Source organism: Musca domestica, unplaced genomic scaffold (genome assembly GCF_030504385.1).
Source record: "Musca domestica strain aabys unplaced genomic scaffold, Musca_domestica.polishedcontigs.V.1.1 7, whole genome shotgun sequence".
NCBI classification, from domain to species: domain Eukaryota; kingdom Metazoa; phylum Arthropoda; class Insecta; order Diptera; family Muscidae; genus Musca; species Musca domestica.
The window spans coordinates 13299917-13326424 of NW_026712383.1; the positions used below are offsets into that span (position 1 = coordinate 13299917).

A 26508-nucleotide genomic window follows, 5' to 3' on the forward strand; every position below is an offset into this window, starting at 1 on the left:
GATTCGCAAAGTTGGATCAAAATCGGATTATCGTTTCACTTTCTGTGCACAAAAATATTGTTTGAAAAAATGTTGACCCTTTGTGGGGGAGGTACTTGATGGAGTGGACCAATATTGTCATTATTCACACCGACGCAAATTTGGAGCAAAATCGGATTATCGTTTCTCTTTCTGTACAGAAAATATATTTTTTGAAAATTTCGACTTTTTGTGGGGGAGGTACCAGAAGGAGTAGACCGATATTGCCCATCTCCTAATTCGATATAAGTTTGACAAAAATATTACGGTGTACCAAGTTTGGACCAAATCGGATACTCCCTTCGAGAGTTATCATGCACACCAACCAGCCACCCAGACATACAAACGGACATAGCTAGATCGACTCCAAATGTCTTGAAACTGATTTGGTCCAGATAGACCTAGGGTCTAAAACCGTTATTTCGACTAGGCACGTTTTGACCGTATCATGTAGGTTGCTTCTGACACCCCACCATGCATTTAATGGTTTAAATGTCTCCTGCGGTAACTCTCGTCCACTGTTGACATGAGTAGGCACCTTTCTGCTGTTCTTAGGACGGAGTTTTGGCAGGTCTGAAAGGTTTTTTACTGCGTAGCACTAATAATCACAGACCACACTCTGCCGCATAGTTAACCACAGACCGACACATCTTATTCTTAGAGCCCATTGTTGTTGTTGTTAAATTAATACATGTCGCGTGTTGATCTCAGCTAATCAGGTTCAGTTGGGCCAAAACTATGATTGTTTGCCTGAACAGTCGACATTCTTTAGCTGCAATGGTTGGAGGTGTAACCTTAGGTCATTCGGTAATGAATGACAACATCGGTGAGTGCATCAGTATGAATGCTACGCAGACCAGTCAGATAGGCTTCTTGATAATGAGATTCTCGCCCTATTTAGTTCGTATAAGTCCATTCTAATCCGCGTGGGTTAGTTTAATCCACAATATGATGGTTTGGATGACTCCTACGATAACTCCGAAGCAGGTACAGCAACGAAAGGATGTGGTATTGCCTTCTCAAGTAAATTATCCATTGGAGTCATGAAGAGGCACCCTGTTGAAGTTCTCAGGACCGGATTTTGGCAATTCTGAATACTTCACAACAGCATATCACTGAGGCTGCAAAGCTAACCACAGACCGACCTATCACTTTATATGAGGTTAACAAGGTCTTCTTGTCCGCTCTCCAAGTGCTGCCTTCAAGATTTTGTTCCGACACTTCAATTTATCGCAGATAGCTGTGGCTTGAGTGGATATGTGGCCCCTAAGAACTTTGGGTAGTTTGTGGTCGGAATTACATGTCCCCCTCGACTAGCATACTCAGCTGTTTTTTCATTTCCGAAGACCATGTGGTCGTTGAATATGTGGCGGATATTTTGCTACTCATCTCGTAGAAGTAGGCGACAAGCTTCGCGAAATAGGTGTTCAACCAACATGTCTGTGTCATCAACGATATCATTGAAGGCCATGTTGTGAAATCATCCCCATAAGGGATCTCAATGCAGTCTGGAGAGCGCGAAATGCAATTGAAGTAGAAGTTAAACATGAGATCACATAAATAACACCACGAGGTTTGGGCTTCTTAGTCCTTCATTTCACGTACGACAGGCGTCAACACACACAGGCGGGAAAAGATCTAATATGACGTAGTAGTCTTCGTCTCGAACTATCACTCACGGGGTGCTAGATATATAGATTATTAAAATAGCCAGCACACCACTTCATATTTGTCGGTGTCCACAATTAAACGTGATTGAGGTTTTATCATCCTTCTTCCAAGGGTTAGAGAACGATTTAAATTTTACCCACAATTATCTCACATCGGTTCTAATGTTGTAACACTTAAATTCTGTAGTCACCTATTCCTCTTATGCTCCTAAAGCAACCCGGTTGACTTCCAATGTCAGTAACTTACTGTGGGATCAGTAGGATTTGAACGACGAAACTCATTCGCTAGTCTCACTACCTCCACTGGGGAATTTGGCTTTGTTTCGGAGATTCGACTCCCATCAATATTGCGATCTGCTGCAAGTGCGATGATGTCAGATTTTGCTACCGGAACATCAGAGGTATTGAAAAGTTTCTTGGAATATTTTTCGGAAACCCATCAAGCATATACTATGAGGTGTGGGACAAATATTTCAAGGATTTGCAACGACATGCAAAAATTTGAAGTATCCTCCATATTGTAAGGGATGGTATAAAAAGTATGCGTTCATTAATAAATCAGCAGAGAAGGGAGACTTTATATACGAGCAAAAGTCTTTAAACTCGAGCAGCGATAGGCCATTTGACCAACAGACCAGCTAAGATGTAATAGTTGAAAAAATAGCGGTAAGGCATGACAGACGAGCGGAACGATGCTCTACAGACGAGAAGAACTCGGAAGGGGAAATTTGTAGACGAGCTAGGTAGTATTTATAGACAAATTGAAAATCGAACTTTGATGGGAGTATTTAGGAAAACATTATTTTGGGTAAGGCCTCGTTTAGAACAGAGACGAGTCGAGCACAAAAAACAGAGTTTTTAGATGAGATCAGCCAAAAATCTTTGTTGGCTGGAAGGGAACCTTCATATAGAGATCGGCTGCAACTGATATTATGTCGAAAATCCTTTTTCCTTTCTGAAGCAACGATTGGTGTGCTTATCCGCTGTTTAGGAAATGACGAGTTCGAGCTTATAAAATCATTGAAATCTCGTAGTACCAGGCGGTTGGTGCCTTACAAATGTGGCAGAATGTCTGGCGCCTTCATACTTTCCATGTATGGGTCACTTCTATTGATAGGAACTGAAAGGTGTAACAAGAAAGTAAATCCATAAAATAGTGCACAATCAGCAATACATATGTGGCGTAAGTTGCTACGTCTTGGGTTGCGATAAGGCTTTGCAGCACGTTGTAATGTAATCCCCTTTACCGAAACAGTTCTGTAGTGAATGACGTTTTGGCAAACAGGATCATTCGATTGAGGACCAGACGATTGACAACTTCTTTTTAGAATCACGTATAGATTAGTGGCCTATCGGGGTCATAATGATATTCCCATTATGGATGTCGGGTTGGTGTTCTGGCTAGACGGATTTTTTTCAATTGCGTATGGCAGCCCACCGCTTTGCCGCCTTTCCACATACCGGACTTCTGCGTTATAATATAAAAGCAAGATTTACTTATCAGCTCCACAAGTGCTGGCGGCAGGAGTCTTGAAAATGTAGTCTCTACTTTTAATTTTATCGCAGATAGCACAGTAAGTCCCGACGAGGAGGCTATAGAATGTAACTTGTTGTCGGCTTTAAAACTCCATCGTCCTACATATTCAAAGGTAGCCCCATATCAGCTCTCCTTGTAATAAATTCTGTGGTGGCAATTGTCAAACCACTCATCTTTTCACAATACTCTTCTTTACTTGGCTTTCAAACTGAAATTATGCAGAATTGCTTATTGAAATCCCTTTCAACTTTTACAACAATACGTCACCATTTGGGTGCCAGAAGTACATGTTATGCCAAACAATTACACATCAAACAATGAAAAACTTACATTTGTCCCAAAAACTTTCAGGAAACCAATTTCGTTGAATTACAATTTCAGGGTTAATTTCAAAATTAAGGTCAGTATTTTACAAAACAAAAAAGTTTTCCTTTATCCAATTTCTTTCGTACTTTTTTTTTCTTCTCAGCCAATAAAATGTAAAAATAAACCCTTCGGAAGCGTTATAAGTACTATACATAGCACCACTAAGTATATTATGTCGTACAATGTTGACCATAACAAAATGTACGAGGTTCAATTGAAGCCCTACAAGCGCAAGCAAGTAACCCCGGCGAACAATCGTTTTTCGAAAGGTTTGTTTCTTTTGTTCTTTCAGCAACAAGTTGTCGTTTGATAATTGAAATGTCAATAAGCCACCACAATTAGACGAACGGACTGATAGACCGAGAGACAGACATGTAGACGGGCAGACATGCCACCCAATCGCCATGCACCCATCCACCATCACCTTAAAGGTTTCCTGTAACTGACATTCAATTATAAAATTTGGGTAGAGAGGAGTAGGGAGAACAAGTGTAAAAGCAAACGATAAATTAATTAGGGCAATAAAAAAAGAAGAGGAATTCTATTTTTGGAAAATGTGTTACACGCGTTTCTTTTGGAATCCATGGGAGCCAAAAGTAAACAAAAAATGCAAAAGAGCTTGGGAAATGAATTTTAATTGTGTTACTACATTTAAGGAGATATGAGCCTTTTTAAAAATATATCAAAATTAATATTATAATATACATTAAGGAACTTATATTAATTATAAAAATTGTACGTAAAAGCAGCAGTTTCTTTATACTTCAAGCGTTGCTCTGACTTACATCGCCGAAGATATGGACTTTTTTAAAAACTATATCAAATTTAATGTTACGTATACGCATAGTAGGACTTTTTTTATACCCTCCACCATAGAATGGAGGGTGTATTGAGTTTGTCATTCCGTTTGTAACACCTCGAAATACATATTTTAGATCACAGAAAGTATATATATTCTTAATCAGCATAAAATTCTATGTCGATTTAGCGATGTCCGTCCGTCTATCCGTCTTTGGAAATCACTCTAGCTTCTGAACGAATTGAAGTAGATTGATAAAATTTTACTCAAATGTATGTTATGTCTGCAGGCCTTTTGGCATTGGAAATGGGCCATGTAGGTCCACGTTTTGGTGTAGCCCCCATATAACGGTACCTCTCGATATTCAATATTTTGATGATTTTAGCGAATTTATTCACCGGAATTGTTTCAAATTTGGTATTTGATATTCGTAAAATTGTCTGTGTAGGTCTACGTCTTCGTATAGCCCAAATATAACAGTGCCTCCAGATATTCGCTATTTTGATGATTTTAGCGACATTATTCACCGGAATTGTTTCAAATTTGGTACTTGAAGTTCGTAATGGATACTACAGCCTAAGACAGAAAATTGTCTATGCAGTTCCACGTCTTCGTATAGCCCCCCATAAAACAGTAGCTTCCGATATTCGGTATTTTGATGATTTTAGCGAATTTATTCACCGGAATTGTTTCAAATTTGGTATTTGATATTCGTAAAATTGTCTGTGTAGGTCTACGTCTTCGGATAGCCCCCATATAACGGCACCTCCCGATATTCAGTATTTTAATGATTTTAGGAACAATTTTCACCAGAATTATTTCAAATTTGGTATTTAATGTTCGTAATGGATACTACACCCTAAGACAGAAAATTGTCTGTGCAGGTCCACGTCTTCGTATAGCCCCCATATAACGGTACCTCCCGATATTCGGTATTTTGATGATTTTAGCTACATTATTCACCGATTTTTTAAGTTTCGCATTTGAATATTGTAATGGCTTATGACAAAAGTTATCTATGCAGGTCCATGTCATCGTATAGACCCTAATGTAATAGCTACATTTTGTATTTTTAAGATTTTAACAGAATCTTTATCCGATTTTATTGTTTTAAGAATTTCCAAATTCGTTCTAAATGATGTAGGTTATTCAAAGTTCGGCCCAACCGAACATACAACTTTTTTACTTGTTTAATAATGTAATTTATACACAACAACAGTTTTATTATATTTATTTTTATTACTCTAAAGCTTTGCAGATCAGTTGTTATCGTCTTGATATGAGCTACCTTTCCGGAGATATGATTTTTCAAAATATACCATAAATAATATTGGTCATACGCAACCTAGGGTGTATGTAAATAATATTAATGGTATGCAAGCAATAACTTCAAGATTTATTCCTACACTCCATACCGAAATTTGTACTTATCAAGCCCGCAATAGCACTTGTAGCAATATTCATAAGTATAGATCTATTCCTACACTTACATCAAGGGAAACCACAAAAATCTTATGGGGCGAAATAAGTGTTTAATTTTGTCCAGATCGGTTCAGATTTGGATATAGCTCCCGATTTTAAGTTTTTTGGGCACCAAATGGCCAATATCAGCCCAAATGGACTGAATTTTGGCACTTCTGACAGAATTTAGCCTGAAAGCAAGTGCTTAAAATTTTGGTGAAAATCGGTTGAGATATAGCTCCCATATATATGTTTCATCCGATTTGGCGTTAAAGTCCCTCACATGCGTAATATGCACCCCACAACAATAATATTTGATACCGGGCATCAGATACTACTCGAAAATACCTCTGCTAAATTTTATAGTGATCGGTTTAGATTTTTGCTTCGATATACATCATCATCCAATTTTACGGACCCTCTATCCGTTTGACTAATACAAAAGATTTAAGTTTTAGTACCTTTCTGTACATTTAATACACTCATTGTTCGGGTTTCAAAACCCCCAGCCTTATGTCACACATACACACCAACATCGTCGTTTCTCCTGGGCGTTGATGAATCATTCAGTTACCTACTCATCACTCTACTCTTAAAAGTTGAATCAATTTAAACCTTTTCGTACATTTCGTACCCATTTGGTTTGAAGTATACACCCAATGTTCCAAGTTCTAGCGCTTACGGAGCGTTTTATAACAACATTGTACGATTGTACCTTTTAGTACTTTTCATACCCTTGAAATATGTATTTTCGAAACGAGGAGCAAGGACAGTATATTTAGACAAGGTGATAGTCTTTATAGGGAGCGGTGGACAATAACAATTGTACTTTTTTTATACTTGTATCTTGAAGTACAATTTTACAAAAATCCCGCCTATTTCACCGCTTTTTCACCAAGAGAGACTCTCATGTATAATTTTGAAATTCATTTAGAATTTTGTATCTTTTGTAACATTGAAGAACGGATTTCCAATAATGTAGCTTTTCGGAACCCTCTACAATGTGAGTGATCATCACGAGCGAAGTTCATGTGAAATTTTAATGTTCTAACTTTTACCGATCGTTCAATGTCATTTTTGTACTTCTGTAACCTTTTAGTACTTTTGTACCCTTGAAGTACGGATTTTCAAAAATTGCACCAATTAAGTATGAAGTAGTTAAAGACGAGCGGAGACGGGAGTCTTCATATGAGACGACTTGAAGAGAAGGTGGTCTTTATTCTTAAAGCAATATCTCAGAAGCGAGCCTTTATAAATTCGCTAAGAGCCTTTATAGACCACTAAGATGGGTGTTGTTTAGCCAAAATTGGAAGGAACTATTTATATTCCAACGGAGACTGGAGTTTTTACCGACCTTTGGCATAAGTCTGTACAGATGAGCAAGGCAAAACCTGTTGCAAAAATCTTTATAGACGAGCTAAAAGGGGAGTCTTAATAGACGAGCGGAGACAGAATCTTTAAAAGAGGAGTGGATGAAGGTTTGTTTGTAGACAAGCTGCGAAGGGAGTTCTTAAAAACAAGTGGAGTCGTAATAGGATAACGAGAAATAGAGCCGAAATTCATTATAGATGACCTGAGAAGGAAGTCTTTAAAGACGAGCTGAGAATGGAGTTTTTATTGGCAAGATGAGAAGGAAGTGTTTATAGACGAGTTGTGAAGGGAGTCGCGCCTCCTTCTAGACAATATGAGACGAAGTCTTTATACATTATAGATGATGGGAATATTAGGGACGAGGGCATACTGTAATCTATATAGAAAATCTGTTGAGTAAGCCTTTAGAAACCAGTAAAGATGGCTGTCTATACAAGCTGTAAAAAGAGTGTTTATAGATAATGATTTATAGACGAGGGGATAAAAGAATTCAAAACAAGTAAAAAAGCTGTAAGTTCGGCCGGGCCTAACTTTTAATACCCTCCACCATTTGGTACAAATTTGGCAATATCCAAAAAAAAATCCGTTTAAAATTCTGTTAAAATTCTTAAAATACCGAATGCCTATACGACGACGTAGACCTGCTTAGGCAGCTTTTGTCATAAGTTATTACAATATTTAAATGCGAAACTTGAAGAAAAATCTGTGTATAATGTAGCTAAAATCATCAAAATACCGAATATAATGGGTACCGTTATATGGGGGCTATACGTAGGCGTGGACCTGCACAGACAATTTTCTGGCATGGGCTGAAGTATCCATTACGAACTTCACATGCGAAATTTGAAACAATTCCGGTGAATAATGTCGCTAAAATCATAAAAATACCGAATATCGGGAGGTACCGTTATATGGGGGCTATATGATAACTTGGACCTACATGGCCCATTTACGAACTTAACCTGCCTACTGGCAAAGTATACATGTGTGCAAAATGTTAGCCTTCTATCTCAATTTGTTCGAAAGATAGCGTGCAGAGGGCTGCAATGAGTATGATTGAGTAGGCTTGACCACACACAGTGGAAATAAAATCAAACTCAATCAGTTGGTCAGATGTAACATGTTCATTCGAGTTGCTCAAGCCAAACGAAAAAGTTGTGATCAAACATGTATTGATCGAAGTTTTATGTTCGTAATCAAACAGCTCACATGAGTTATTTGTTTACGAACTTATGTTGAATTGTTCATAACGGGTCGATCATCTATGATGAGTCTGATCGGTTTGATTTATCCTAGTTAAGTGAGTGATTTGATTTGATTAAAACACAAATGAGCGAAATCATGATTGTAATTTTACTAAGGATTTCATAACTAAAAGCTGTCCCCATTAAAAAAATTGGTACAATAATAAACATACATTTTTTCATTTTATTTGGGTTTTTGGTATGCTAAAATAAAAATAATAAAAAAATAATATTTTTAATAAAGGAACACATCATTGGTATTTAATAAACTAAAAATGTTTAAATATTTTATTATTTTACAATATTGGTCAAGATTTTTCACAAACTTCGACCTTTTCGTGTGTAGTTTCTATTTGCAACAATTTCGGTCGAACTATCACAATATTCTTCCATTTCAAATATTAAAAAAGTCAAAAGAAACTATCCCAACTTGATTGAATGGTTGAATAAACAATGACGCTGAGCGATCTCGATTCAAAGAAGACAATTACGGCTTTGATTGCTCATTTACATTCATGTGTTCGATCAACTCATGTTGGTGAACACATCAAACCGCCTCGAACACTCATGTTTGATTGTGAGTGAAGTGATTTAAATTGAGCGTTCGATTCGATCCGAAGCGAAAACGGTCATTTCATTCAGACCAAACTAAATGACTCCATAACAAAAATCATGTAAGAAACCGAGTGTGCTTGAATTTTTGCATACTCGGTGCAGCCCTCTGATAGCGTGATTACAACAGACAGACAGACAGACGGACAGACAGATAGACAGACAGACGGACATGGCTAAATCGTCTTAGAATTTTACGCTGATCAAGAATATATATACTTTGTTGGGTCTGACATGAGTATTTCGAGGAGTTACAATCGGAATGACAAAATTAATATACCCTCCATACTATGGTGGAGGGTATAAAAATAATAGGCGGAAATTTTATAGAGATTTTATACAAAAGTGGAGATGGGTAGTCATTATACACGGAAGTATTCACAGACCAACGAAGACGCTTGTCCTTATAAGCGAGTTGAGCGGAAAGTCTTTACAACATATCTAAAATCGAAAGAAGTTATAGACAAACCCTTCTAGAAAAACTGTACCGCTTTCACCGAGCCCCAAGTTCATCAATGGTGACTGTTTTTCTTCCTATCAATATTCCTACACCAAGTGTGAAGATCGCTGGGAATGAGTGTTTTACTGTTTTTATTTCAATCGTATATTTTATTCTGATTCATACAAATAAACACATCAATATCAATTATTTATAATTTGTTGTAAAACAACGAAAAATGAAATATTCAATTCAAAAAAATTTTCTTTACGAAAAACACTTGTGACGCATGTGCTTGTCTTGCAGCTAATCACATGCTCTGTAGCAATGTTGATAGATTTTTATTACATGTTAAATGTAAATATATATTTTTTTGTAATATTCAAAATATATTGTAAAAAGGTACACAATATATTTCAAATACAATGAGTATGCAAGCGTTTTTATTATAAGTGAAAATATTTTGAATATTTTTTTGTTTTCATACAAAGGTGACGTCAATGTATAACTTAGATACGTAGTCGTTACACATTGCAAAGCTAAAGAAAAAAATCACGGCTATATGAAATCATTCGTTGGTATTATATGAATAGGTGTTGAAAAGAGTTAGAATATATAAGTCGATAAACAGATAAATATACACCCTCAACTAATAAATATCAAGGCCAATACGTCAATACACCCCCGAACGAAAATATTTATTTAAATCCAGATTTCGAAATAATTTTACCATTTGGGGGAGGAGGAACCGGTAAATGATCAAACTTATTCCAAATTTCAAGGAATTCGAATACACGCCTCGCTTTATTTCTGATTTATGAGTCTATGATTGGTTAAATTTAAAATTATACGATGAAAAATTGTGTGTGATCTTGGATTAAATAAGGGCATGAAAGGGACGGAATTCATATATTTTATCTTATAATGCGCAAATATTGGACAAATTAGAAGACAGAGTTTGCATTATTCGCGATCCATTATTTTTTCACATAACTTCGATACAAATATTAATACCTTCATAGTCTAGAGTAAATAATTAGCTTTTTTCATAATTTGGAGACGAGGTGAGAGGTATGGAGAGCCATCAGACGAGTAAAACAAGTTAAAAAGTATCAGTCGGTTTTGCCGACCGATTATAGCCTCAGCCAATTATTTAAATATATTTTGGCTTCTGTAATAATTATTCGAATATTTAACCATTTATGGAGTAGTATCGGACCTAAATAAATATGATATAAATATTGCGTCGTGCCAGGTTTGGACTATATCGACTACTTCCCACACTTTATATGAGATATGACATCATTTTTAAAAAATGTTAAAATTTGCGTGAGGTACCAGATATACAGGGTGTGATGAAAAAAACTGCAACCAACTTCAGACGGCTGTCATTTCCACTCGTCCGACAGCTGTTAAAATTATTCTAGTGACAGCTCATTATATTTTTTACAAGCGTACAAAAGCATTTTGGTGAGAATTTTCCAGAAAAAAGTTATTCGTGATGGAATTCAAGCGTGATAGTGTGATTTCTTTATATTTGACTGGAAAACAACAAGTGAAAAAATCTTTTGTGCCTCGTACAATCGCGGTGACGATACTGGTAGCGAAGCCCGAAGTCAAGTCAAGGAAGTGGATGGAAGAAACACGACCGCTTCGTTAAGGTGCTATTTCAATTCTGATTTTATTTCTAAAATATGTTCCTTACGTACTACTGAAACTAATCTAACTTAACCTAGTCGCAGCCACACAATTGTTCTTATCTATTCTAATATTGAATGGAGAACATTGCAGGGCTGATTGACATCTCATTCAAGTGGTCTTGTGAATCTACTGAGCGCATCGATATATGTGCGTGTGGGTCATAATCTTTATTATCTCTCACATTATCGTATGCGTCAGCGCACAAGATCATCGAATACTTCACATGTGATATTTTATGGCGGCTGGGAAATATTTAATTTTAGAACATTTATTTTTTATTGCTCCATTTTCCCAGCGCCTCAATCGCACTCAAAAGTATGTACAAAGTATTTTGTACAGTTCGAAAAGTAAAGAAGCGACTTGATCGAAACCCCCGTCACAGTGTCCGAAAAATGGCTTGTGAGCTGAACACATCGCAATATTCCATTCGGAAAATATTGAAAAATTAGTTCGGGGTAAGGAAATTCCAAAAAGTGCAAGAACTTACACCGCAAAAGAAAGAAAATATACTCAAAAGAACAAAATAGTTGGTGAACTGCCGAATTTGGTTTTCTTCGATAAGAAAACATTCGTTGTCCAGCAGTTTGTCAACAAACAAAATGATCGTGTTTACTTGCCGGATAGGTCAGCTGAAAATGTGCACCTTCGGTTGGCCACCAGAACTCAAGCGCCGGCAATGGTGATGGGCCGCCGTAACAGCCGATGGTCGCTCTCCGCTCGTATTAATCGACCGTGGCATCACAATAAATGCCGAATATTATCACGAAAATATTCTGGAGTGTGTATTAAAGCCTTGGGCACTCAAACATTTTGACTGCAGACCTTGGACATTCCAACAGAACACAGCACCACCGCTCTCAGCATGCGCCACCCAAGAATGGTTACAAAATGAGGTTCCTCGCTTCATTTCCAGCGCACAATGGCCACCAAAATCTCCGGATACCAATCCGTTGGACTATTGTGTCTGGAGTTTTTTGGAAAACAAGGTTGGCATTAAAAAATACCAAAGTGTCGATAACCTCAAGCAAGCGCTTCAACGGGAATGGGCCAAAATAGCGCAGAGCAACATTCGGGCAGCGTGTGACGGTTTCATTGGCCGTTTGAAGGACATAATTCCTGTCAAAGGTAACTAATTCCAACAAAACTAAAATTATTCTAAAATTTGATGCTATGTCCGACATGTTTTTGCTTTCATTCAATAAATTAAAAAAAATGAAAAATGATGGCGTTGGATTTTGTTGCAGTTTTTTATCTCACCCCGTATTCGGGCGAAATATTCCATTTTCAAACATCATCTAATACAGATACAAGTATTAGTATGGGCAAAATTGTAAGAAAATCGGGCATTTATATCCAATTTTAAGCGAAATAATAAATTCCATATCATCTTAGGTTTCTGGTTAAGAGAAATGTTTAGATATAGAAAGTTGTAAAAAATCGCTGACTTGTTTCGCAAATTATGACAGATGATAGTACTGGAAATGGTGACCCTTTATGGGAGAGGTACCAGAAGGAGTTCGCAGATATATATTATCTTCACAACAGATCTTGTGTTAGCGAAAATGTTTGTATGTGTGAAATTTGAAAAGAACTGTATGATTATTTCGCTCTCTTTGAGCGATTTGTTTATCAAATTTTTTAACCCTATGTGAGGGAGGCCCACTCTCTACCATCTTTAGAACAGATCTTGTGTTGATGGAAATATTGAGTTGTACCGAGTCTGAATGGAATCGGATGTTTATTTTGCGATATATAAGCTTCATGGGTATTCAGTATGTTGACCCTTTGTGGGGGAGGTACCTGGAGATGTGGACCGATAAATCCCATCTTTACACCAGACCTTGGGTTAATAAAAATATTTTGATGGGTCAAATATAAAGAGAACTGGATGCATATTTTGGATTTTATAATCGTTTTGGTAATTCAAAACATAAACCGATCTCTACCATATTTATAACAGATTTTGTGTTGATAGAAATATTGAGATTCGTCAAGTCTGAATGGAATCTCAGGTTTTAATTTCGAGTTTTATTAGCTTGACGGATATGTTGACCCTTTGTGGGGGAGGTACCAGAAGGGGTGGACCGATATATCCCATGTGTGTAATCTGAAGACAATCTGACTCTTACATCACATTTTAAAAGAGTTATAATTATTCAAAATGTTGACCCTTTGTGGGTCAACACTTCACTTCAACGATATTATCCATTTTTGCACCTGACCTAGAACTGAGCCAAATATTCGGACTTGCAAAGTTGGAGCAAAATCGGATTATTGCTTCCCGTTCTGTGCAGAAAATATTTTATTATTATTATTATTATATTTTTTTTTTGGAAATTTCGACCTTTTGTGCCACAAGGAGTGGACCGATGTATTCTACATTAACACCAGACCTTGGGTTAATAAAATTATTTGGATGTGTGAATTTTGAAGACAATCGGACTCTTACATCATTACGGATTTGGCTCAAAGAGTCCTAGGGTCTAAAATCGTTATTCCGATGAGACAAGTTTTGACCGCATCAAATGATATATATATATATACTCTCTGACCATATGGCTGGAGGTATAGATATCGCAAGGACCAATCTCGAAGGGGAAGTTATCCGAAGCACCTGACGCACGCTGCGTAGGATAACTTCTCCTTCTTCTTCCTCAGATAGCCATATTACATATATCCATCAGGTATATCCGGGTATTAGCCCGGTCAAATTTCCAGGCACGCGGGTCCGTCCCCAAGAAAAAATGATTTCCCCTATTTAGGGTAAAAAACGTAATGTCGTCTTTTTCATTTTACAAAAATCTGGTTTGAAAAATTTTATTATTTTAGTATAATTCCTTAAACTATTTAGACAACCACTTTTTGTAGAGGTGTTTACATAAAGTTTCAAAATACATCCCTTTACAGTCATTATGTTAAGAATATAATACGAATAGTAATATTGAGTACTCTACTCAAAATTTGAGAAAACCGCCAAAGACTACTTTTATTCAGATTCTTACGCAGATTTTGTGCTTCATAATATTACCGTATTACATTTTCACCATCGCCAACTATAACACTCACACGACAAAATTCTGCAAATTAATTTGCCATATTCATAATTCACTTGTCCATTGCAATAAATATTTCACATTGCAAAAATCCCCCAAAATTTTGCATCACCATTAATTTGCGCGATTTGCTTACAAATCTAACGCATGCGCTTCACTTTAAAATAAATAACAAAACAACACCTCTGCTGTTTCGTTTTCAATTTCCATTGAAGATCGGTGTTGTTGTTGTTTGTGATCGTCGGCATTTGAGTACTACATGTGTTTATATTTGTTTTCCCAACGAAAAAACCACACACACGTTCTAAAAATATGCACTTTTCCCCGTTCTTCATTTGCTTTCCTTCCTCTTCGAATCCGTTCAATAATATTTTCGAAAAAAATTAAATACCATTCCAATGCGTAAAATTTGTTATGATTGTTTGTTTTTGTTTTGAAGAATTTTAAAGACCTTGTACTTAATTTTATTTTTCACATGAAAATATCTGAAGAAAAATATGGATCATATTCCAATGATTATTCAGGTTTGCTGCAATACAGATTGGTACGTCTTAATAGTACTGATATGGATAAAAGCCAGTAAATTTATGAGTGATCATAATCCCTAAAATTCTTATCGTAGGTGGTGGTAGCTTTCTGTGGTTGCTGTTTCTATACCTTGACCTATATTGAGAAATTTAGTGGTTATAGGAACTCCATCCATGACAAAGTATAGCCACATCGTTGCTAAGTAACTAAAATCGAAAAGCAGTTAAGCCTTCTTGCCAAAGTCGTAGCAACTTCTGATCAGCAACAAATGATTTTCATAAGATCAATCTTAACCAGTAAAGAAAGTCTTAAAGTCGGCCGGGGCCGACTTTATGATACCCTACACCACTTTGCTAATTTAGTAGAGCTGCGCATAATAATTAAAAGTTTTTATGAGAGAATTCAATCATACACGCTATGATTATAATTATAATTTAAAGTTCAAAGGACTAAATATACCGAAGCATTTGTATCTTTTAAATTCGGACTTGTATTGCCCATTTGGTGCACAATTAATTTGAAATCGGATAAAAATATATATGGGAGCTATATCCAAATCGGAACCGATCTCGATAAAATTTGGCAAAGATATTTCTGAGCTGTATTTGATATATTTCCCTGAATATCGTGGGTATGCCCTCGTTGGAGTGCATATTACGGCTGTGGGTAACAAATATGACAATCGGATGAACAGTATATATGGGAGATATAGCTATATCTGAACCGATCTTCTCCAAATTTAACATACTAGCTTCTAGACTCAATTCGGTCGTAAGTGCCAAATTTCATCTCATTTGGGCAAATATTAGACGTTTGGTGCACAATCAAAGGTAAATCGGACGAAGTTATATATGGGAGCTATATCCAAATCTGAACCGATCTTGATAAAATTTAGCAAATGTATTTCTGAGCTGTATTTGATATATTTCCCCAAATATTGTTGTTACAGGGTGCATATTACATCTGCGGAGGACAAAAATAGCAAATCGGATGAACAATATATATGGGAGCTATAGCTATATCTGAACCGATTTCGATCGAATTTGGCATACTTATTTTCAGGTCCAATCTGATTGTGCGTGCAAAATTCCATACAATTCGGACTGATATTACACGTTTGGTGCACAATAAAAGGCAAATCGGACGAAGATATATATGGGAGCTATAACTAATTTTTTACCGATTATCTCCAATTTCAATAGGGTTCGTCCTTGGGCCAAACAAATGATTTGTGCAAAATTTCATCTGGATAGGACAATAAATGCGAACTGTATTTTGTTTACAAAAATACATGGACAGACGGACGGACGGACATGCATAAATCGACTCAGAATGTGATTCTATGCATATCATCAAAAGGAACTATGAGTCTATCTCGTTTCCTTTTGCCTGTTACAAACAAATGCACAAAGACATAATACCCTGACCACCTTGCGGTGTAGGGTATAAATAGCTACGAAGACGAATAACCCAATCAAAATCATTTGGTCAATCAGAAGCGGTAGTTTTATATGCCGAGATCTACACATACGAAATTATGACCCCAAGATTATTTACAGGTATTCTGCAATGTCAAAAATAAAGATATCAAAAATAGTAATTCATTTACAACCAGGATTTGACGACCTGATGTTGTTCCAAAAAATTAAAAAAATTAAAATCTCTAAAATTTGCGAGTTTCTTTAAATGGACTTATTCCTATATTGATTTTTCTAGAAGATTTAATCTACTAGAAATTTAATCTAAAGGTCCGAAATATCGACCTTTAAAATACCGAAAAGTAGAAAAAAAGAAGGTAACTTTGTGTCGAATAAGAACCGAATTGTTAGGAAATTGGAACCTAAAGACACTAAAATACCAAAAATTAGGAGGGGGCTGTACCTAGACGTGAACCGTTATATTCCATTTTCAATGCCATCCATCCTAGGAAAAATATCTTTTTTATCCAGAGATAGATATTTTACCATGACATTGAGAAAGTATTTAATTCGTGAGATGCGGACCCAATTATCCGGATATTTCATACTAATTTTCTGGTTCTGGATCCGTGTTAGACCTGAATCCACCTAAACAATGCAGACAATACCTACAGGGTGAGATTAAAAAACTGCAACCAACTTCAGACTGTGGCTATAGTTAGAGCACTCCAGCATTTAAATGTGAATCTTTTATGTTCCGTACCATCGCTTGTTACAGTGATACTGGTAGCGTAGCCCGACGTCAAGGAAGTGGACGGAATAAAAAAGCAACATCAGCAGAAATGATTTGAAAAGTAAAGTTGCGACTTGATCGAAACCCGCGTCGTAGTAGCCGAAAATGGCTCGTGAGCTGAAAATATCGTAATATTACATTCAGCAAATATTTAAAAATGATTTCGGGGCAAAGCCATTGAAATTCCAAAAATGGCAAGAACTTACACCGCAGCAGAAAGAAAATAGACTCAAAAGAGCTAAAGTGTTGCTTCGCTTGGCCGAAAGTGGTGAACTGCCGAATTTGGTTTTCTCCGATGAGAAAACATTCGTTGTCCAGCAGTTTGTAAACAAACAAAATGATCGTGTTTACTTGCCAAAGAGGTCAGCTGAAAATGTGCACCTTCGGTTGGCCACCAGAACTGAAGCGCCGCCCATGGTGATGGTGTGGCCGCCATAACAGCCCATGGTCGCTCTCCGCTCGTATTAATCGACCGTGGAATAAGAATAATTGCCGAATATTATCGCGAAAATATTATGGAGGGTGTATTAAGTCTTGGGCATGCAAATATTTTGGCCGCAGACCTTGGACATTCCAACAGGACTCAGCACCATCGTACTCAGCACGCGCCACCCAGGAATAGTTACAAAATGAGGTTCCTCGCTTCATTTCCAGCAGACAATGCCTACCAAAATCTCCAGATACCAATCCGTGCTACTATTGTGTCTGGAGCAGTTTGGAAAGCAAGGTTGGCACTATAAAATACCAAAGTGTCGATCACCTCAAGCAAGCGCTTCGCCGCGTATGGGCCAAAATACCGCAGAACAACATTCGGGCAGCGTGTGGCGGTTTCATTGGCCGTTTGAAGGCCATAATTCGTGCTAAAGGTGACCAATTCGAATAAATCTAAACTTATTCTAAAATTTGATGCTATTTCCGACATTTTTTGCTTTCATTCAATTAAAATTAAAAAAAATGTAAAAGTTATGTCGTCTGACTTTGTTGCAGTTGTTTTATCTCACCCTGTAGATAATCAACTCCACATCGATATATCATAGCTCATCTGCAGATCAATATTTCACAAATAATTCACTGGTAGAGTAGTAGATATAAGGTCCATGCTGATTCAAAAACTCAAGTCGGTCTATCCAAGTAGGGTTCAGATGATTGACAACTTGGGAAAATGAAGCCCCTTTGCCAAACTGATCAAAGAATAAACATATTTTAATCAGTATTTGCGGTCCAGTTAAATACGTTAGAAGGCCTTGGGGACCCTTAAGCGGACTTTTGAAGTGTCACTCACATCTATAATTCTTCATACAATCATTTTTCTTGAAACATCGCGGAATTTCAGTCCATAACACCCCGTACAATATCCTGCTTAAATTGTACTCTCTTCTATGTCCATAGGTAATTCTCAGACGAAGACAAAGTTACTATAGCCTCCCCTACCTTTATGGTAAACAAAACGATATTTCGCCTCACCTAATCGGAAAACTCGGAGGGCAATATTATTTACAAATGAGAGAAAAAAGAGAACGTTGAAATAAAAAAGAAAATCGAGAGGAGAAACCACCATACACACCGAAATGAGGGGTATGGGATATGATAAGGAAATCTACCACTCGCTAATACACGCCACAACAGCAAGTGGGGAGTGCGGCATGGATAAGATAAGAATGCTATTTTAGGCTATGGGCTCTTGTTGTTGTTTTGATATTTTTAGTTCTAACATATGGTTGAAGAAACGAAACGAAGAGAAAAAAAAAAAACGATATTTTCAATACAATTTCCCAGAAATTATGGGAAATTGAAAATAAAATTATGCATTTTTTGTGAAATTTCAAAAAAGGAAATTGAAACAAAAATTACCTTTTGTTTTTATAATTTCTTTAAATGGTTAAAAATAGTTTTGAATATTGTTTTCCGTCTGTGTGTTGTTGTGAGTTTTGGGTGATGTTTTTGTAGCTGTTGTTATTGCATTAATTAAATTAAGAACATTTTTCAGTTGAATTTTCTTCACAAACTTATTGGTTTTTTTCCTTATTTATTCTAAGGTATGTGGCGGCGGTGATTACGAAACACACATAGAATTTTGCAAAAAAATATTTTTTTTTTTTTTAATAAAGAAATTGAACTGAATTTTTTGAAAACTATTTATACTTCAAACAAAAGCAAACTGAGCCGAAAGTTATCAGTTTGTTTTCAGAGTTTTATATGTGTGTTGACAACTCTGATCCTTCCTGGATTAGTTTCCTTCTATTATTTCCGAAAATCAAATCAAACGTAGAATTTTATTTTTTGTTGTTTTTTTTTACGAACCAAACGAACGAAATAAAATTAAACGAAAGGAAAAAATCAAAAAACAAAATCAAACGTAAAGCCGAAAAACTCAAAATAACGTAACGTAAGGCTAATGTGTCTTCCAACTGAACAGAACCGAAATAAACTGAATAAACATTTTCATGAAAAGTGCATAAAATACCTATTGATATGGTTGTCGGCTGGTGGGCTGCCTTTTTCCGTCTCTCTTCACAAAAAAAAGAAAAACAAAAATGAGGGGGAAAACCAAACATTTTCACCTCCAACGTAACGAGGAAAAATAACACAAATACCAGATAAATACATAAACAAATGAAGAAAAATTCAACTCAAGAATTTTCCCCACCACAGACATGTTTAGGAAGCAAGAGAGATAAAAAACATGAGAGAGAGAGAAAAATAAAGTGTCACAGAATGAGAAAATATGAGAATTTTGAAAAAAAAAATGTTCTGAATTTTAAATGTTGTGAATAAAGAACGATATATCGGCTTTATATTTTATCAGAATATATTGGCCAACGTTTTGGAATGACGCTCATAAAAATATATCGCGCTCGTAAAAATATCTCTATATTTATCCCAAATTTCTGGTTGGAGAAATATTCAGATATAACAAGTTGTAAAGAATCGCTGACTTGTTTCGCAAGTTATGACAGATAAAATTATTGAAAATTGTGACCCTTTGTGGGTGAGGTACGAGAAGGATTTCGCAGATTTGACAAAAATGTTTGTGTATGTGAAATTTAAAGTGAGTTGAGTGCGCTTTCTTTAGGAGAGGTACCAAAAGGAATGGACCGACATATGTCATTTTCTCACCAGACCTACATATTTCGATGTATGTAATTTGAAGAGAACCGGATGCTTAATTCGATTTTTTTAATCGTTTTGCTTATTTAATACTTTGACCCTTAGTGGGGGAGGTGTCACAAGGAATGGTCCGATCTCTACCATCTTTATAACAGATCTTGTGTTGATGGAAATATTGAGATGTACCAAGTCTGAATGGAATACTGGCATTTGCAAAGTTGGAGCAAAATCGGATTATCGTTTCTCTTTCTGTGCAGTAAAATATTTCTTGGAAAATTTCGACCTTTTGTGGGAGAGGTACTAGAAATAGTGTACTGATATACCACATCCAAACTCGATCTAAGTTTGATAAATGTCCTAAAACGGATTTGCCACAAAGAGACCTAGCGTCTAAAACCGTTACGTCACGTTTTGGTAATAAAAAACCCATATCAAATACATTTTTCATACCTTTGATATTTTTTAGGTTTTTCATTCGCATATTTAATACAAAAACACTTAATTTAATACTATTTAGTCCTCCAAATATCTTAATGTCAAATTTAAGATTTTCAACTCTATTCCTTCCTTAAATATCCATTTTTTCCATTGAATGCTTCTATTCGTACTTTTTTAGTACATATTTCCAAAACCACTTCAAAATCTCAATCCTACACACTAACAGCGACCCTAATGCCAAATTTAAGATTTTAAGCAACATCCGTTAGCTATTACTAAATTTACCTACTAGCATACCAAAAAGCAATACCAACATTTCTACCCAAAATCAAATTTTACCAAATTTAGTACCATGTTATTACATTCATCACAAATTTCCAAAAACATATCCTTAAACCCTACTTCCAAAATCTGACCAAATTTAATGGTACCAAATCCTTTGGTACATCTATCCTACTCAACACCAAATATCCTCGTTGCAAAATTCAGATTTCCTTCCCTAAAAGCGACTTGAACGACATTTAGTATTTTTCCTTCCTTGTTTATCATACACAACATCAAATATCCTCATTCTAAAACTCAGATTTCCATTTAGCACTTTTCGTACTTTTTGGTGCGTATTTCCAAATCCATTCTGATTCAAAATTTTAAATTTCCAACCCTTTTCCTTCCCTTAAATACCAAATCTAATAACACTCGATACTTTTCTTTAAGTACGTATTTCCAAATCCTCCTCCATATCTCAACCTCATTTCCCAAAAAGTAATCCTAATAGCATATACCGAATTTAGTACTTTTCGTACTTTCTTAGTATTTTCAAATACCAACTCCATCCGTCCACCCACTCGTATGCATTTCCCAAGTCCAGCCTTGTCTCGCCCTTACACACCTTGACCTACATGTAAAATTACAAGATTCTAGATAAGCCGTTTCGCCTGGGAGTTGATGAATCAGTCGGTCAGACCCTCATCACTCTATTCATTTCGGCGATTGTCCAATGAAAACCCCAGGAAACAAGTAAAAAAACTGTAAGTTCGGCCGGGCAACGAATTTGACAATTTTCAATAAAATAAAATCCGTTAAATTTTTTTTAAAATCTTAAAAATACCGAATGTAGCAGTTATTTTAGGGTCTATATGACGACGAGGACATGTATAAGCAACTCCTGTCATAAGTCATCACAATATTCAAATGCGAAACATGAAAAAATTCGATGAATAATGTAGCTGAAATCATCAAAATACCGAATGTAGGGAGGTACTATTGTATGGGGGCTATACCAAAACGTGGACCTGCACAATTTTCTGTCTATGGCTGTAGTATCCATTCCGGTGAATAATGTCTCCCATAAATCGCGAAATAAAAGATCTTGTGTGAGGATGAAAGATATTGGCCTACCCCTTCTGATTCCTCACCCTCAAAGGGTCACAATTGTCAGTATTTATATATATCATAACTTGAGAAACAACTCAGCGATTCATTTCATACATTGTTTATCTAAATATCTCTTCCGACCAGGGATCTGATGTGAATATGGAATCTATGAGCTCACACCTTGTGTAACCTTCCCCACACCAATATTTTTGTCAATATTAGATGAAGTGGAATAGCTCAATCCTCTATATATGGTACTTCGCACATATCTCATAAAATGTGAAGAAAGTAGTCGATTAAATCCAAATCTGGCACGTTGTAATATTTATTTCAGACATAGATCAGATACGAAATGGACAATATTGGCCCACTTCTTCGGAACTTCACCCATAAAGGGTCAACAATTTTAGTAATTATAACGCAAGGCTTGGGGAATACATCTGTCATGAGAATCGATGATGATAAAAATGTTGTTAAGAGCCTTAAAGTATGCTAAAAATATGCAAAAGATACATCAACGATCCAAATGTTTACAACACTTCGAAATACACGTTGGAGACTCAAAAAACGACATTCATCTTTGTTTTGAAGTCTAGATAGTAGAATTCACAGATGATTCAGTTGGTAAATCGGGAGGTTCGTTAATATGGATGTTATTTCAAAACGAGAAGCGATAAAACCAGATATCACTCATTTATAGTTATTGATTGGTAAGATTTGACCTCGCAAGCCATTTAACGTAGGCTAGTTTACGCATCATGTTATACCTACATATATATTTTACATTAATAACATAGTTTTAGGTGCTCCCACCACAATCAGACGAATATGGCTAAATCGATAAACGCTGATTATGGTAATATATATTTATAGTACAAGTATAGTATAAATATTATTTATACAGTTTCTTTTACGTGTAAAATTTTTGGAGCAGGTTAAAAAATTCTTCATAAATTCACTTTACGAAATATACCTTATATTGGTTCCAACAAACCCGTGGATTGGCCTTAACAAACCCGTATCACCTAATTATGGCTAAGTTGAAAATGAATGTTAGAAATTGTGTAAATTTTAACACATGAACCAAGTGCCAATTTTATATAATGATTTCGGAATTATTAAACTTTTTAAGTGGTAGACAGTGTAAACGTTCGACCTGGCCATTTGGCTTTTCAGAGTCTTAAAGTATTTTTAAAAATTATTTAATATAGGATATTTAATATAGGACGACGAATTTTCATTCAATTTAAAAAATTTGGATCCTCGTCGATTGTATGTATATATATTCGGTTTCAGGAGTTCGCTTCTCTTAATAAATCAAAATCCATTTTTAACTGAAGTCCTTCTAAAACAAAATCTCATTTCATATAAAAAGTCACATGTAAAAATTTACCAAACAATTTAAAGAATGAATTCAACCACTTCCCCTTTTAATTATTCGTGTCTGCAGAAGAAGAAGAAATAAAAAACAAATAATACACAAAAAGGTCTTTACCCTTTTAAAACGTAATGATCCAAATAAAAATACAACAATAACAACAACATATCTCATTTCCAAAAACGCAATTTTACGACGATGGGGCGCATACGAACGAATCCGGTCAATCATAATATAAACCAAAAACGAACGAATGAAAATAAAAATCCCTACAAAATGCCACTATCCGACGAAAATGTTTCATTCATTCATTCATAAAATGGACACACAAAAAGCACAACATGAAGAAAAACTCTATTTCCGGTATATGTCGGCGGTTGTGCTGTGTTGCGACGTTACGGCGTCACACCTTGCAGAAATATCCTCATCATTACAGAGTAGTGCACCACCATTGCAGCAGTGAATCTCATGGAGAAGCACGGAGAGCGCGAGAGAGAGTAACGTGTAATTTTGTACAAACAGGAAGTAGTTATGGAAAAATAATAGCAAAGAAACAAAAACGATTATTATAGCATATTTTTAGGGTGCGGCTAAAATAGGAGCACAACAAAATTGCAACAGCAGCAGCAGCGGCGGCGACGGCGACGGCAATCAACGAACGATATTTGGTGCTGTAACTGCAAAGAAGAAGATGAGGAACAAAAAACAGGAAAAATAAACATAACACCACTACCACTATCATCGGCAAATCCTTACACCAAAAGACCGCAAAGTACATCGTTAAATGCAAAAGCCAAGAGTCATTGCAAAAAGAGAATGCAGCAAAAATGTGTTAAGAGAGCACATTTTGCCAAACAAAAGAAATTGCAATTATAACATCATAGATGGGCAAAATAATGAAAGAGAAATTCTTAAGAGAAGTTTCATATAGCTTTTTTAGGTCGAAATTTCACTAGTTTAATATTTTTCAGGCGCAAACCTAATCAAAATAAGCCCTAAAGTTAATTTATCGAAACAATTCTTCAAAATTATGCGAATTTTTTCGTTTATTTACTTTTTCCGTTCATAGTTTACTCATGACAGAGAATAAGAGACGCAACCGCTAGCGTGCATACTTGCCCATCTATGCATTAATGCATTAATGCAGAGAGAAATAGTACATCTCTCTTAAATATTTGAAAGGAGGTTTCTTTTTTATGTTAATAACTAAACAACGCAAATTATTAATCGAACATAGTAAAAACTATACCTTAATTACAGAAACAGAAACAAGTAAAACAGCAGCAAATTTCGGCCGGGACGAACTTTTTATACCCTACACCATTTGGAAGAAACTTGAAAATTTTCAAAAAAAATCCGTCGAAAAATACTGCTCAAATGAAATCCATTATATATGGCTGTAATAAGGGCTTCGAACTTCAAATACGAAATTTGAAACAATTCCGGTGAATAATGTCGCAAAAATCATGAAAATACGGAATATACCCTTGTCTGGATTTTAAGACAATTCCATTGATAATTTTGACTGAAATCATCAAAATACCGAATATCGGGGGTTACCGTTATATAGGGGTTAAACAATATTGTGGACCTATATAGACAATTATCTTCAAGGGGATAAAGTACTCACAAGGAACTCATCTTGTGGATTTTCAAACAATACCGTTGAAAAAATTTGGCTAAAATCATCAAAATACCGAATATTGGGAGGGACCGTTATATTGGGGATATAAGATATCGTGGATCTATATATATATAAATGTCTTCCAGGGAATAACGTTCTCACAAGGAACTCCTTGCGCGGATTTTAAAACACTTATATTGAAAAATGTGGCTAAAATCATTAAAAATATCGAATATCGGGGGGTACCGTTATATGGGGGCTATACGATATCGAGGACCGATATAGCCCATTTTCGAAGAATCGCATTCACAGTTATCATCACATCAAAATTCATAATTCCAGTTCTATTCCTATACTATTTACTAAATTTAGTACCATTTAGTATTTTTCGTACACTTATTGTACACATGTCCAGAAAAAGCTCTTTTAATACTAAATTTCTATATTCCGCCTATATCCATTCACCCAAAAACCACACTGTACCAAATTTTGTAGTTATACTTCCTTATACAAATCCTACATCCACAACTTCATTCTCATATCAAATTTCACGATTCTAACTCTGTAGATTCACATATTTTTAAATGGTACCATATTTAGTGAATTTTAGTACTTTTGGTACATTTATTATTCGAATTTTCAAAAACTCCTTGCTTCGTTCATCCTACACAACATGACAAGGCCAAATTTCAGTTCTATTCTTTTTTCAAATACAAAATTTAATTCCTTTTAGTTCTTTTCGTATTATTTGATACGTATTCCCAAATCCATCTTCCCTCTGCGTCAAAAGTTATCCCAATAACAATTTTTAGATTTCCAACTCCATTCCCTTCCTTATATACCAAATTTTATATCCTTAAGTTGTTTTCGTCCTTTTTAGTACATATTTCCAAAACCATCTTCAAAACTGGTAAATTTTGACCAAAGCTAATACCATTTAGTACAGTCCTAACTCTTATACCAATCAGATTTCTCCAACTTAATTCTTATACCATGTGACAAGATTTTAGCTCTATCCATTCACAGAATACCAAATTTGGTGTTTAGTAAGTACACGTATATACGAATATGCAAAAAACCTTTCATACGTCTTTCCTACACCCCATCAACGATCCTCATTTCAAATTTCAGAGTAGCAACTCTATCCGTTTAACAAATATAATTGATTCAATATTTAGTATATTTTACTACACTCGTATTTCCAAAACCCCATCCTTATGTCATCCCTAACATTGGCCTACATGCAAATTTTCAAGATTCTAGCTTGAGCCAAACAAGTAGGCAAGGGCTACAATCGACCGGAACCATAAAATTCCATATTCATCTCAAGTTTCTGGTTGATAGAAATATTTATATATAGCTTATTGTAAAGAATCGCTGACTTGTTTCGCAAGTTATGACAGATAAAAGTATTGAAAATTGTGATCCCTTGTGGGTGAGGTACTAGAAGGAGTTCGCACATATACAAGGTGAGACGAAAAAAGTGCAACCAGACTGCTGTCATTTCTAAGTCACTCGTCCGACAGCTCATATTTCAGTGACAGCTCATTATATTGTTTACAAGCGTACAAAATCA

At 35.7% G+C, this 26508-nt stretch overlaps 1 protein-coding gene across 2 annotated transcripts in view; it reads right to left on the minus strand.

The window, feature by feature from the left end:
* Nucleotides 1-19443, minus strand: part of LOC101893198 (ELAV-like protein 2) — a 35849-nt gene extending 16406 nt beyond the window's left edge. For both annotated transcript variants that reach the window (XM_059129975.1, XM_059129974.1), the window contains exon 1: nucleotides 18862-19443. The gene's annotated coding sequence lies outside the window, so the exon portion shown is untranslated. The remainder of the gene's footprint in view (nucleotides 1-18861) is intronic.
* Between the last annotated feature and the right edge of the window lie 7065 nt (nucleotides 19444-26508).